We start from the raw sequence: 14,358 nt of genomic DNA, 5'->3' as shown, positions 1-14,358 counted from the left end.
AAAGTTGCTCATTATAATACACTTTGTAATATCTTAATCATTATACATAGGCCAATTGTAAAGTACATTCCAAAGTCAACCATGAAACACTGAGTTACATCACAATCATTTAATCTGACATTTTCTTTTTTAATGTGACTGCATTTGTGAAGACATATTTAATATGGATCTGGGATCTGAACCAAAAAGTAAAAGAGTTAAAGCACAAAAAAAGCAAAATATGAACGTCAACCTCAGCATGGGCCAGTACATCAACACATATGGTAATATTCAGGAATATATTAGTAATGCTTACAAAATGACCTACAGTATATGGTCCCGCAACCTTTGGCACCCTAAAGCACTATTCAGTAGTCACATCTGGTTAGACATTAGATTTGTTAGCTTATTTAGTTAAAGTGCTACTAAGTGCTATGTTACTTTAGTTTAAGTTATTGAAATGATTCAGTAAGTTATGACAATTGGGTCAACTGGTATTCAGTTTCACTGAAGAGCAGCCAGGAGCAATATCTTTCCTGCCTTGCTTGCCAGAGAAGGACAAGAACCACGGCAGTAACATGGTAGTGTAGCTGTGAGAACTCCTAGGTTTTCATTGGAGCTGTAAACAAAAATGTGACATTCTCCTTTCAGAATTTTTGGCAACTCCTTTTTGTAAAACTTTGTTTGTAACTCCTATTTGTATGGCCTTCTAAGAGCCAAAGCTCTTTTATTTTTCTGTACACAGAGCCATGCAAAGACATGTTTTTTTTTTCAAGACCAATTGTACGTTTTACACTACTTAATATGCTTTTTATCCTTCATTTTGCCATAAAATGTCCGTCAAAACAATTCTGCAAACTGTGAGGAATTTCGGGGGAAATTCATCAAGGGTGGTGACAGGGCCGGATTTAGGCTTAGCGTGGCCCTAGGCAAAATCAAAAGAGGGGCCCCCAAGTCGTAATAGTGCACAAACCAGATTTTCACATTTTTGGTGACTTCAAATACCATAAAAAAAAATATCTAAAAAGCAATTGAAAAGTCCCATCAAAACAAAAATGGTACCGATAAAAACTACAGATCACAGCACAAAAAATCCCACAGAAAAATAAAAGAGTTATAGGGATCAGAATAGTACAATTTTATATTTTTGTACAGTTCCCCCACATTAGGTTGGCTGTATAGTTCCCCCACATTAGGTAGGCAGTATAGTTCCCCCCACATTAGGTTGGCAGCATAGTTCCCCCACATTAGGTAGGCAGTATAGTTTTCCCCACATTAGGTTGGCAGCATAGTTCCCCCACATTACGTTGGCAGCATAGTTCCCCCCATATTAGGTTGGCAGTATGTTCCCCCACATTAGGTTGCAGTTCCCCTCCCCCCATTAGGTTGTCAGTATGTTCCCCATTAGGTTGGCAGTATGTTCATCCACATTAGGTTGAAGTTCCCCCCATTGGGTTGGCCGTATGTTCCCCCACATTAGGTTGGCAGTATAGTTTCCCCACATTAGGCAGCAGTTCCCCCATTAGGTTGGCAGTATGTTCCCCCACATTAGGTAGGCAGTATGTTCCCCCACATTAGGTCGCAGTTCCCCACATTAGGTAGGCAGTATGTTCCCCTACATTAGGTTGCAGTTCCCCCCATTAGGTTGGCAGTATGTTCCCCCACATTAGGTTGGCAGTATAGATTGCCCACATTAGGTGCAGTATAGTTCCTCCCCATTGGGTTGGCAGTATGTTCCCCCACATTAGGTAAGCAGTATGTTCCCCCACATTAGGTTGCAATTCCCCCCCCATTAGGTTGGCAGTATGTTCCCCCACATTAGGTTGGCAGTATGTTCCCCCACATTAGGTTGGCAGTATGTTCCCCCACATTAGGTTGCAGTCCCCCCCCCCCCATTAGGTTTGCAGTATGTTCCCTCACATCAGGTAGGCAGTATAATTCCCCCACATTAGGTTGGCAGTATGTTCCCCCACATTAGGTAGGCAGTATAGTTTCTCCACATTAGGTGCAGTATAGTTCCCCCACATTAGGCTGGCAATATGTTCCCCCACATTAGGTAGGCAGTATTTCCTCCCACATTAGGTTGCAGTTCCCCCCATTAGGTTGGCAGTATGTTCCCCCACAATAGGTAGGCAGTATGTTCCCCCACATTAGGTTGCAGTCCCCCCCCATTAGGTTGGCAGTATGTTCCCCCACATTAGGTTGGCAGTATAGTTCCCCCACATTAGGTCGCAGTTTCCCCCCATTCAGTTGGCAGTATGTCCCCCCCCCCATTAGGTTGGCAGTATAGTTCCCCCACATTAGGTTGCAGTTCCCCCCTATTAGGTTGGCAGTATGTTTCCCCCCCCCATTAGGTTTGCAGTATGTTCCCCCACATTAGGTTGGCAGTATAGTTTCCCTGCTCATTGCCCCCCCCCCTTCTACCCCTATTTTTTCTGTTTTTCATATTTCCTTACCTGGCCGTGCTCGGCAGGCTCAGGTAATGCGGCGGGTCTTGTGGGCTGTGTGGATAATACGACGAGTGACGTCTCCTGCCGGGTCCTCTGCGCGGTGTCAGGGACGTCACTCCTCATTCCCTGCAGCAGCGGCTGCTTAAGTTTAGCAGTCCGGCCGGCACTGCAGGGAATGAGGAGTGACGTCCATGATGCCGCACAGAGGACCCGGCAGGAGACGTCACTCGTCGTATTATCCACACAGCCCACAAGAGCCACCGCATTACCTGAGCCCGCCGAGCGCGGCCAGGTAAGGATATATGAAAAATAGAAAAAGCAGAAGTGTCCTGGACCGCCGCTGGTCACTGTTTTAAAGTGGCCGCGGCCGGGCTGCTTATCTTTAACAAGCAACCGGCGCTGTGGCCACTTTAAAACAGTTGCCCCCCTACTGAGCAGCCGGCAGGGGCCCCCCTCGGGGATGGGGGCCCTAGGCAATTGCCTGGTTTTCCCCGCTCTAAAGTCGGCCCTGGGTGGTGAAGATGAACGTGTTTTTTTACCCCTTTAATTTGTGTGGTGGAAAATGTGTATGTGCACCAAATTTATTAAATGGTGCAGGGCATGTGATAAATATTGTGCTGGTACACATGTTTTACTTTAGTACCCCAATTCCTCTGGGACTCTTTGTGTCTGTGTGTGCGTGTGTAGATTTGGAACAAATAGAGGGCTTTGCAACAAATTGTGTGAAAAATCAGTGTATTACAGCATGCCTTGATTTTTTTGCGTAAACCAAAAGTATAAGGAAAAGTTGCAAATTTTACACAGAGACAAATGCTGCAATAAATTAACACAATTTTTTTAACCCAAAAAACAGGTAAATTCTTTGATAAATATTTTTTTATGTATTAGGAATAGTCTTCCACTTTTTACCTATGACATGATCCCTGTGATCCAAAAGTTAGGTTCAGTGATGTTATTTTGCTTAAAAATGTAAATGTAACAGTAATTCAATTGCTGGAAAGGAAATCCTTGTCATGGTTGAAGGTTGCTTTAAAAAGAGTGCCCAGCAGGTTGCAGACAAGCCCCAAATTGTCGAACAACCATTTACACAGGCCGGTTTTATACCTGTAATACAGGCATATTTTTCCACCCAGATTTTTAGACCTTTGGTCAAGCCAGATCTTGCAGGCATCAAAGAGCAAAAAAGCACCTGTTTTACACTTTTACACTAAAAGTGTCCTTTGGGTGTATTTATACATAGCACGTAAAGGTGCCCTTAAAGGGGTACTCCCCTGGAAAACATTTTTTTTAAATAAACTGGTGCCAGAAAGTTAAACGTATTTGTAAATTAATTCTATAAAAAAAAATCTTAATCCTTCCAGTACTTATCAGCTGCTATATGCTCCACAGAAAGTTTTTTTCTTTTTGAATTTCCTTTCTGTCTGACCACAGTGCTCTCTGCTTACACCTCTGTTCATTTTATGAACTGTCCAGAGCAGGATAAGTTTGCTATGGGGATTTGCTTCTACTCTGGACGGTTCCTAAAATGGACAGAGTTGTCAGCAGAAAGCACTGTGGTCAGACATAAAGGAAATTCAAAAAGAAAATAACTTCCTGTGGAGCATATAGCAGCTGATAAGTACTGGAAGGGTTAAGACTTTTAAATAGAAGTAATTTACAAATCTGTTTAACTTTCTGGCACCAGTTGATTAAAAAAATTTTTTTCCAGGGGAGTACCCCTTTAATATTTAAGATAGGATGACTGATAAGTATTACAATTATACTACGGTATCTCATTCTACTATTTCACAGTATTTCTTGTATTTCCTGATTAATATGTTTCTGAAATTCCTGTACTAGTCACTTTGCTGACTAGATATGTTTTATGCACAAAGGTGCAGATTTATCTATGTATTTGTCCCAGTTTTCAAGCATAAATAGAATGAAAAATATGACAAGCAGGTAGTACCAAGTGCTGCTTATTTGCCCAAGTTTTCTGATTTTCTAATGTCGCCCCTCTACAACTGATTTATCAACAGGGCATATGCCTTGTGTATGCATCTCCAGGGGCAGAAACTGGCATAATGTTTATATAATGAACCAGCAATGATACATTTTCCCCATGATATGATGCTTTCTGTGTAGCACAGAACATTTCTGATGATACAGATGAGAAGCAGCAATATAGTGCCTTGTTACTGCATAAACAGAAAGGACTGGCAGGAAGATAAAGAGATATGAATAGGGCTTTTAGATTCTTTATTATCTGCCAAAATTCAAGGTCCATATGGAGTCAGCTATAAACAAATATTCATATATGTCCGCACCCAGTTTTTCTCCATTTATACCAGACATTTTAGTTTATGGGGAATTCTCCTGTGTTTTATTATATGTCCCCTCTACACTTATAACCATATCGGCTGTATTACATATTAAAATATCTAGGTGGACTGCATGTATAAAACTAAGCACAACCTGTGACCTGAGTAAGTGGCCTGCCCTCTAGTGCTAACCTGTAGTTTGAGGCCTTGCAGAATATAAAATTTTGTTTTGAGATAAACTCAAAATATATAAGTAATCTCTGCTGTACCTATGTAACTTGTGGGTTAAGCCAAGAAGTGAACAAATAACATATTTAATAGAACTAGAACTTATGTTACCACCACAATTCAATACATAGTTTAGAGTATATTGTGATACAGTGACCGATTTGGTGGCAATAAATGGCTATATTTTCCCAAAATACATGTTGTACATACATCCCAGGTTTCAAAGAGCGCATATCTCATCCAGGCAAAGCTATGGAAGATATGGGAAATCCAAGAGAGAGTTAAATCATTGGCAAGATTTAAAGGGGTATTGCAGTGGAAAACGTTTTAAATGAACTGGTGCTAGAAAGTTAAACAGATTTGTAATTACTTCTATTTAAAAATCTTAATCCTTTCAGTACTTATTAGCAGCTGTATGCTACAGAGGAAATTATTTTCGAATTTCTTTTTTGTCTTCTCCACAGTGCTCTCTGCTGACACCTCTGTCCGTTTCAGGAACTGTCCAGATTTGTAAATTTATCCTGCTCTGGACAGTTGCTGATACTGGCATCAGGTATCAGCAGAAAGCACTGTGGACAAGACAAAAAAGAAAAGAATTTACATTGTAGCATACAGCTGCTAATAAATACTGGAAAGATAAAGATTTTTTTTTTTATAGAAGTAATTTACAAATCTGTTTAACTTTCTGCCACCAGTTGATTTAAAAAAAATATTTTCCACTGGAGTACCCCTTTAACTTGGTAAGTCCTTTGGTATGTCCTATTTTTAGGCCTGGATTTGTATGGAATGAAAGGCAGGTTTGGTAGTGGGTCCTTTCATTCTGCTTCCAAGGCTGCTCAAGGTTTTAGATGAGGCCAAAGCAGAATAGATGCAGGAGAAGCTTATTAATGGGCAATAAGAAAAAGTGTAACCGAGAATGCAGACAAAGGCTGAGAGGAACCTGACCCTCTCTGATAGGAGTTGTACTCTAGAAGGCTGCAGCCTCAAAAAGCGGACTTTGTGACAATTGCCAGTGTTCGAACGGTCGGTAGTAATCCACTTGTATAGTGAGGGCTTGTAAAAAGTGTTTAGTTAGTGCTGGCAATCAGGTTTTGTTTTGTGCCAATGTGAATATGGCAAACACATTGACGGATATGCACATGTTCAGTTATTAATTTATATTGATTTGCAAAGCATCAAATCTGTAGCATATACAGTATGTGTGAAATACCCTAAAAAAAAGTCTGAAATAAAAAAGCACAAACGGATGCGCTCCGTAGTGTAACACCAAAGGTGAGTTGGTGAATTGCGCTTACCACATGAAGTTGTACTCCAACCAAGTACAACAATGGAACAGGGCGTATCATCAAAGGGTCTCTGCAGCTTTGTCCCGCTGAAATAGAATCACGATAAAAACAAGCAATCTCCAGGTAGCAGAGCGGGATCAATGGAAGCGCTGAGACCAGATAAGAAGGTAAAAGGATTTATTTTCCATAATGCAACGCGTTTCACGGTCACCCGCTTCCTCAGGAAGCGGGTGACCGTGAAACGCGTTGCATTATGGGAAATAAATCCTTTTACCTTCTTATCTGGTCTCAGCGCTTCCATTGATCCCGCTCTGCTACCTGGAGATTGCTTGTTTTTATCTAAAAAAAAGTCTGACCTGCCAGCATCATGTTATAGAGCTGGATTTGTTGAGTGAATTGATGTATAGTTTTGTGGTGAAAGATTTAGTGTAACTTGAATGTAGTAATTAAAATCCTTTGATTCTAGTCTTAGGAGTCCATTGGGTGGTTCTTTCCAGTAATAGACTGTTATCTGTATGTACAGGGAGGACGGTCAATCCCCCTATAGTTTTAATTGTAAAATAAGAAGGGATTTCAATCGATATATCACAAGTTATACTAAATCTTTTCATACAAAACAATTCATAAATCTGCTGAGCTACTTCAGCTCCATAACATGATCTGGTAGGTAAGACAGCATTTTCTTGGTGTGAGGTTCCCTTTAACCTCTTAAGGACGCAGCTCATTTTCACCTTAAGGACGGAGCCATTTTTTGCAATTCTGACCACTGTCATTTTAACCCCTTAACGACCACGGACCTAAATGTACGTCCTGGTTTGGCGGGACTTCCCGCACCAGGACGTACATTTACGTCCTGTGTATGACCGTGAGCATCGGAAGGGTGCTGGCGTCATACACGGCAGGTTCTGGCTGCCAGCAGCAGCCGGGGACCCGCCCGTAATGGCCGACATCCGCGATCGTGCGGATGTCCGCCATTAACCCCTCCGATGCCGTGATCAATACAGATCACAGCATCTGCGGCATTGCGGCACTTTGATTGGATGATCGGATCGCCCGCAGCGCTGCCACGGGGATCCGATCATCCAGCATGACAGCCAGAGGTCCCCTTACCTAGCTCCGGCCGTCTCCCGGGGTCTTCTGCTCTGGTCTGCGATCGAGCAGACCAGAGCAGAAGATCACCGATAATACTGAGCAGTGCTGTGTCCTATGCATAGCACTGAACAGTATTAGCAATCAAAGGATTGCTATAGATAGTCCCCTACGGGGACATAAAAAGTGTTAAAAAAAAAGTTGAAAATGTAAAAATAAAAAGTTTTAAAAAAGTTAAAAATCCCCTTCCCCAATAAAAATGAAAATTTCAGTTTTTCCCATTTTACCCCCAAAAAGCGTAAACATTTTATTTTAATAAACATATTTGGTGCATAAATGTCCGAACTATCAAAATATGTTAATGATCCCGTACGGTGAATGGCGTAAACGTAAAAATTTTAAAAAGGCCAATAATGCTGCTTTTTTTGTCACATTTTATTAAAAAAATAATAATAAAAAATTATCTAAAAGTTTTATATAGGCAAATGTGGTATCTAAAAAAAGTACAAATGACAACACAAAAAATGAGCCCTCATACCGCCCTATATACGGAAAAATGAAAAAGTTATAGGTGGTCAAAATAGGGCGATTTTAGATTACTGATTTTGTACAAAAAGTTTTAGATTTTTTTAAGCGGTACAAAAATATAAAAGTATCTAGCCATGGGTATCATTTTAATCGGATTGACCCACAGAATAAAGAACACATATCATTTTTACCGTAAAGTGTACAGTGTGAAAACAAAGCCCTCCAAAATGTGCAAAATTTTGGTTTTCATTAAAATTTCCTCCCTAAAAAAAAATGTGGATAGCAGCTGATATGCATCCCGGTGACCCGTCTCGTCAAGCCGCTCTACATTTCTTCGGTCAAGGGAGTGAAGTTGGACTGCACTGTGCGTTGCCGCACAGAGCCCTTGCTTATGAGCATTGGACTGCATCACGAGAAAATTGAATTTTTTGTTCTGCCCAACTGCACCTCTGAAGTCCTCCTCGGTCTGCCATGGCTCCAGCGTCATTCTCCCACCCTTGACTGGACCACCGGGGAGATCAAGAATTGGGGTCCTGCTTGTCACAAACGATGCCTCACATCTGCTCCTGCTCCTTCCTGGTGACACTCTGCCCTGTGACAAGCTTCACCCTCTGCCCCCCTCCCCATTCCCACTTCTTCTGGTTTACCTGCCGCTGATGTAGCTACCCAGGACTTCTTTTTGTTCCGGAAGGAAACTCAAGAGGCGTCCCCTATGTTCTCGTCTCATTTGAAGGGACAAGGAGACAAAAAGAGGGGGAGACCTAAGGGGGGGGGTACTGTTACGCCGAGCACTCCGGGTCCCTGCTCCTCCCCGGAGCGCTCGCGGCGTTCTCCTCTCTGCAGCGCCCCGGTCAGACCCGCTGACTGGGAGCGCTGCACTGACATTCACGATGGGGATGCGATTCGGGACGCGCCTGCTCGCGAATCGCATCCAAAGCCACTTACCCGTCCCGGTCCCCGGCTGTCACGTTCTGGTGCGCACGGCTCCGCTCTCTAGTGCGCGCGCGCGCCAGGTCTCTAAGATTTAAAGGGCCAGTGCACCAATGATTGGTGCCTGGCCCAATCAGTCTATTAGCTTCCACCTGCTCCCTGTCTATATAACCTCACTTCCCCTTCCCTTCCTTGCCGGATCTTGTTGCCATGTGCCAGAGAAAGCATTTAGTGTATGTCCATAGCCTATGTTCCAGTGCTTCTGCTGTTGCCCCTGACTACGACCCTTGCTGCCTGCCCTGACCTTCTGCTACGTCCGACCTTGCTCTTACCTTGTCCTTTTGTACCACGCCTATCTCAGCAGTCAGAGAGGTTGAGCCGTTGCCGGTGGATACGACCTGGTTGCTACCGCCGCTGCAAGACCATCCTGCTTTGCGGCGGGCTCTGGTAAATACCAGTAGCAACTTAGAACCGGTCCGCCGGCACGGTCCACGCCAATCCCTCTCTGACACAGAGGATCCACCTCCAGCTTGCCGAATCATAACAGTATAGCAGCAATTTTCAAAATGTTCATGAAAATTTGAAAATCTGATGGGACAGATGTTACAGAACTACAACTCCCAGCATGCCTGGGCAGTCTAGGCATGCTGAGCATTGTAGTTTTGCAACATCTGGAGGGCTACCGTTTGGGCACCACTGTAATAGTGGTCTCCAAACTGTGACCCTCCAGATGTTGCAAAACTATAACTCCCAGTATGCCCATGTCTGGGCATGCTGAGAGTTGTAGTTTGGCAACCACTAGGAATACAGCAGTAAAGATCACTTTACTGCCACCTTCCTTGATGCTCCACGCCGTCACCTCCCTACATGCGCCGCTGATCTCCGCTGATGTCATCGACGATCGGCGGTTCCCACAGCATCTTCTTTGCAGGTACTTGCTGCCATCTTCTCCCCCCGTTCTGCCCGACATCCAGGGGTGGGCAGAGCGGGGGGTTTCCATGGCAACGCCCCATCTTCAACTGCCATTAGTCAGCATTCATTACTGACTAATGGCAGGGGATAGGAGGAGGCTTCAGCACGGCAACCTCACTCATATCCCTCAGAATGATCGGGGCTGTCACTGACAGCTCTGATCATCCCTATTTTCCAGGCGATCGGGTCACCAGAGACCCGATCAGCCCGGAATAGCAGAAAATCGCATGTCTGAGTTTACATGCGATTTCCTGTGATCGCCGACATGGTGGGTCTCAGGACCCTCATCGGCGATGGGGCGGGATGCCTGCTGAATGATTTCAGCAGGCATCCCGGTCTGGTCCCCAACCGGCTAGCGGCGGGGACCGGAATTCCCACGTGCATATCCATACGCCCTACGTCCTTAAGGACTCGGAATGCAGGGCGTATGCATACGCCCTGCGTCGTGAACAGGTTAAGTGGATTTGTTTAATGAAATGGACATTAAAGGGAAACTGACAGCCTGTTCACCAGCACTAAACCGAATACACTGGATTACAGTGCGGGGGAACAGGAGTAAAACAATCGTGGAGATTTATCAAAATTTGTGCAAAGGAAAAGTTTGCTTCTTTCATTTTACAGATGCATTGTTAAAAATAAAAGAAGCAAGCTCATTGGTTGCTATGGGCAACTGGGCAACTGTTGCTCTGGACATGTTTTGATAAGTCTCCCCCCAATGGCCCTGATTTACTAAGAGTGGAGTGTGATTTTCTTTATGGGTTTTAATTCCCTACAATTTTTTTTCCACGGTGTAAGGTTTCCCTACATTTTGCACTTTTCCCTACATTTTCCTTTTTTTACACATGCTCTGACCTGGAGGGTTTCCCTCAGCTGAAATCCACCACATTTTCTGTGGAAACTTTATTTAATATGTTGGGTTTTTGTGAATATGTCGGGGACACACCCTCTTTTATGTGATCAAGCCCCTTTTCCCAATACCACGCCCCTTTTTCTGGTTTTCTCAGTAAAATGGAGAGTTGGTTGGGTTTTCTTAATTCCTGGCGCAATTAGCCATAATTCTGGTGCAATGTGCCAGAATCTTGTGCACAACCCGACAAAACATGTCGGGTTTACAATAGTAAATCAGGGCCAATGTGTCACTTACATAAGTTAATCCAGCAGTTTGAAAGTCGAGTTCCCCTGTCTCCTCAATATGCCGCAATGTGCTCGCCCCTGATATAAATATACAATTTTCTTCACTCTTGCGTCCTAGTGACATGAGAACCTGCAGTCCTGTGAGTGCTTTGCTATTGTAGCAGATCACATGGGCCATTCTTCTGGGTGTAGAAAGGGAGAAGCGCCTGTGCTCTGCTACAAAACTGACTGTAAATAGCATTTTAAAAAGGCTGCACATTTTGGTGCACATGTTAACAAGTCACAGAGGAGGCACCATAGAAAGTGGAGTACTGAAGTTAAAAATGTATACCAGCACCATATTTATCATATGCTCTGCATCAAATAATGCATTTGGCGCACATACACAGTTTCTATCACACAAATTAAAGGTGCAAAAAAAGTTTACCTACACCACTCTTGATAAATTCTCCCCAATATTCTTTACATTTTCCAGCTTAACCCCCTTTTCCAGGTTAACCTCTTCTTTGCTCCCTTTTCATATATATTGCAGCACAAATGGATGTGCAAGGACAGCCTATGAGTGAAGACATCTGGGGGTATTTACGAATAATGGCTGTGTTATGTGTTTTTTTACTCCTTTTTTTTCATGGGCGGCTTTACAACTTACTGGCTACGAATTTGGTGCAATTTCAGAAATGAATGTCATATGTGTGAATTTAGGAAGCTCTTTCAGAGGTAATTCCTTGTGTGTTGCTACAGGCAGGGCCAGATTAAGGCTGCCTGGAAGATGGAGCACTTCATTATGATCCCCCCCCCCCTTGACAGTCCCCCCTTCCCTTCCACTGAGAATTGTTGCGGGCCTGTCAAGTAAGGAACAGACTGAGACCAAAAATAGGCCTGGGCATATTAGACTATGTCGCCTTTTTTAAATTAATTTTTTGGTGGGTGTCACAGGAGTCAGGCCCCCGTTAAAATAAAATGGTCTGCATGGTCTAAAATCACTTCAGTTCAAGTCACTCTTTCCAGCTGTTGCAAAGCTACAACAGCCATTATGTCTGGAGAGATTCAGGCATTATAGGAGTTGTAGTTTTGTAACAGCTAGAGCTTCAAATTGGGGTACAGTGTCATCCATTATTACTGCAAAACGTGGAAGTAACGAGAGATCTAATGGGACAGTCAGGAGAATACACAAACATAAAATGACTCACAGGAGACGTCTTCTCTGTTGTCTTTCCTTTTCTTCTTCATCTGGCCCAGACGCCTTGTCTTCTTCCAGCTCCATCTTCCTCTGTAAAGTTCGACGCCTGGACATCATTGGTTCCTCACTTTGCCAGCCGATCCTCTGTATAAAGACAACAATCATTATAACCCTTCAATAGACTGTGCTTCCTAAATATAATACTGCCAAACCCTGTGTACCCTGTATATTATACTGCCAAACATCATGCCCTCTAAAAATAATACTACCACACACTGTGTCTTCTGTAGTGTGCACATAGCAGCAGCGTCCCATTGAAAACAAGCAAAATTCTGCTGGCGGAAGTTCGTAGTGTGGACGAGCCTTCTGCCCCCCAGACCTCTAAGTCCTCTTCCAGACTCCTTCTCCCAGAGACCCCTAAGGCTAGGTTTCCCCCTTTTTTTACCTGCAAAAACACAGAAAAACTGCTACTGCTTTTTCCTGTGTTATGATAATTTTTTGGCATTTTTTTTGTGCTTTTGACTTCTCTGGCAACTTAGCCTTAGTCCTCCCCTGGTCCTTAAAGGGGTACTCCACCCCTAGACATCTTATCCCCTATCCAAACGATAGGGCATAAGATGTCTGATCGTGGGGGTCCCGCCGCTGGGGACCCCCGCAATATAGCATGCAGCACTCATAGCATAGCATGCAGCACCCATGCCGGAAGCAGATACAGGTGGGTGCTGCATGCTATATTGCGGGGGTCCCCTGCGATCAGACATCTTATCCCCTATCGTTTGGATAGGGGATAAGACGTCTAGGGGTGGAGTACCCCTTTAAGTCCCCCCCTTCAACACTCCTGGTCCTTTCTCCACTATTCCACTTTTCTGCACCCCTTCCCCCCCCCCCCAGTCCCCTTCACACTCCTCTGCCCCCTTTACCAAACCCACACTTACCTTACCTCACCCCCCACCCAGGGCCGTTTGAAGGAATTTGGGGGCCCCAAGCAAAATGGACAAGAACGGCCCCCCCTTGATGTTCACGCACGTCAGGGCTGGCGTCAGGACGTAGTAACGCCGGCCCTTGAATGCTGGGAGCGCGACGTGAGCGAACGTCGATACGAGGCCCCCACATTAGGTGCAGCACAGTTCCCCCACGTTAGGTGCGGCACAGTTCCCCCCCCCCCACGTTAGATGTGGCACAGTTCCCCCCACTTTAGGTGCAGCAGAGTTCCCCCACTTTAGGTGCAGCAGAGTTCCCCCCACATTAGGTGCAGCAGAGTTCCCCCTACATTAGGCTAGCAGTGTTCCCCCACATTAGGTGCAGTATAGTTCCCCAACATTAGGCAGTATAGTTCCCCATATTAGGTGCAGTATAGTTCCCCACATTAGGTGCAGTATAGTTCCCCACATTAGGTGCAGTATAGTTCCCCACATTAGGTGCAGTATAGTTCCCCACATTAGGTGCAGTATAGTTCCCCAAATTAGGTGCAGTATAGTTCCCCACATTAGGTGCAGTATATTTCCCCCACATTTGGCTGTAGTTCCCCCACATTAGGTGCAGTATAGTTCCCCCCACATTAGGTGCAGTATAGTTCTCCCCACATTAGGTGCAGTATAGTCCCCCACATTAGGTGCAGTATAGTTCCCCACATTAGGTGCAGTATAGTCCCCCACATTAGGTGCAGTATAGTTCCCCCACATTAGGCGGTAGTTCCCCCACATTAGGTGCAGTATAGTTCCCCCCACATTAGGTGCAGTATAGTTCTCCCCACATTAGGTGCAGTATAGTCCCCCACATTAGGTGCAGTATAGTTCTCCCAACATTAGGTGCAGTACAGTTCCCCCACATTAGGTGCAGTATAGTTCTCCCCACATTAGGTGCAGTATAGTCCCCCACATTAGGTGCAGTATAGTTCCCCCACATTAGGTGCAGTATAGTTCCCCCATATTAGGTGCAGTATAGTTCTCCCCACATTAGGTGCAGTACAGTTCCCCCACATTAGGTGCAGTATAGTTCTCCCCACATTACGTGCAGTATAGTTCACCCCACATTAGATGCAGTATAGTTCTCCACATTAGGTGTAGTATAGTTCCCCACATTAGGTGCAGTATAGTTCTCCACATTAGGTGCAGTATAGTTCTCCACATTAGGTTGGCAGTATAGTTCCCCCACATTAGGTGCAATATAGTTCCCCACATTAGGTGCAGTATAGTTCCCCACATTAGGTGCAGTATGGTTTACCCCACATTAGGTGTAGTATAGTTCCCCACATTAGGTGCAGTATAGTTCTCCACATTAGT

The sequence above is a fragment of the Hyla sarda genome, chromosome 8 (assembly GCF_029499605.1).
Source record: "Hyla sarda isolate aHylSar1 chromosome 8, aHylSar1.hap1, whole genome shotgun sequence".
Lineage (NCBI taxonomy): Eukaryota > Metazoa > Chordata > Amphibia > Anura > Hylidae > Hyla > Hyla sarda.
The sequence above is the reverse complement of the archived record's forward strand: the minus strand, read 5'-3'. Positions refer to the sequence as shown.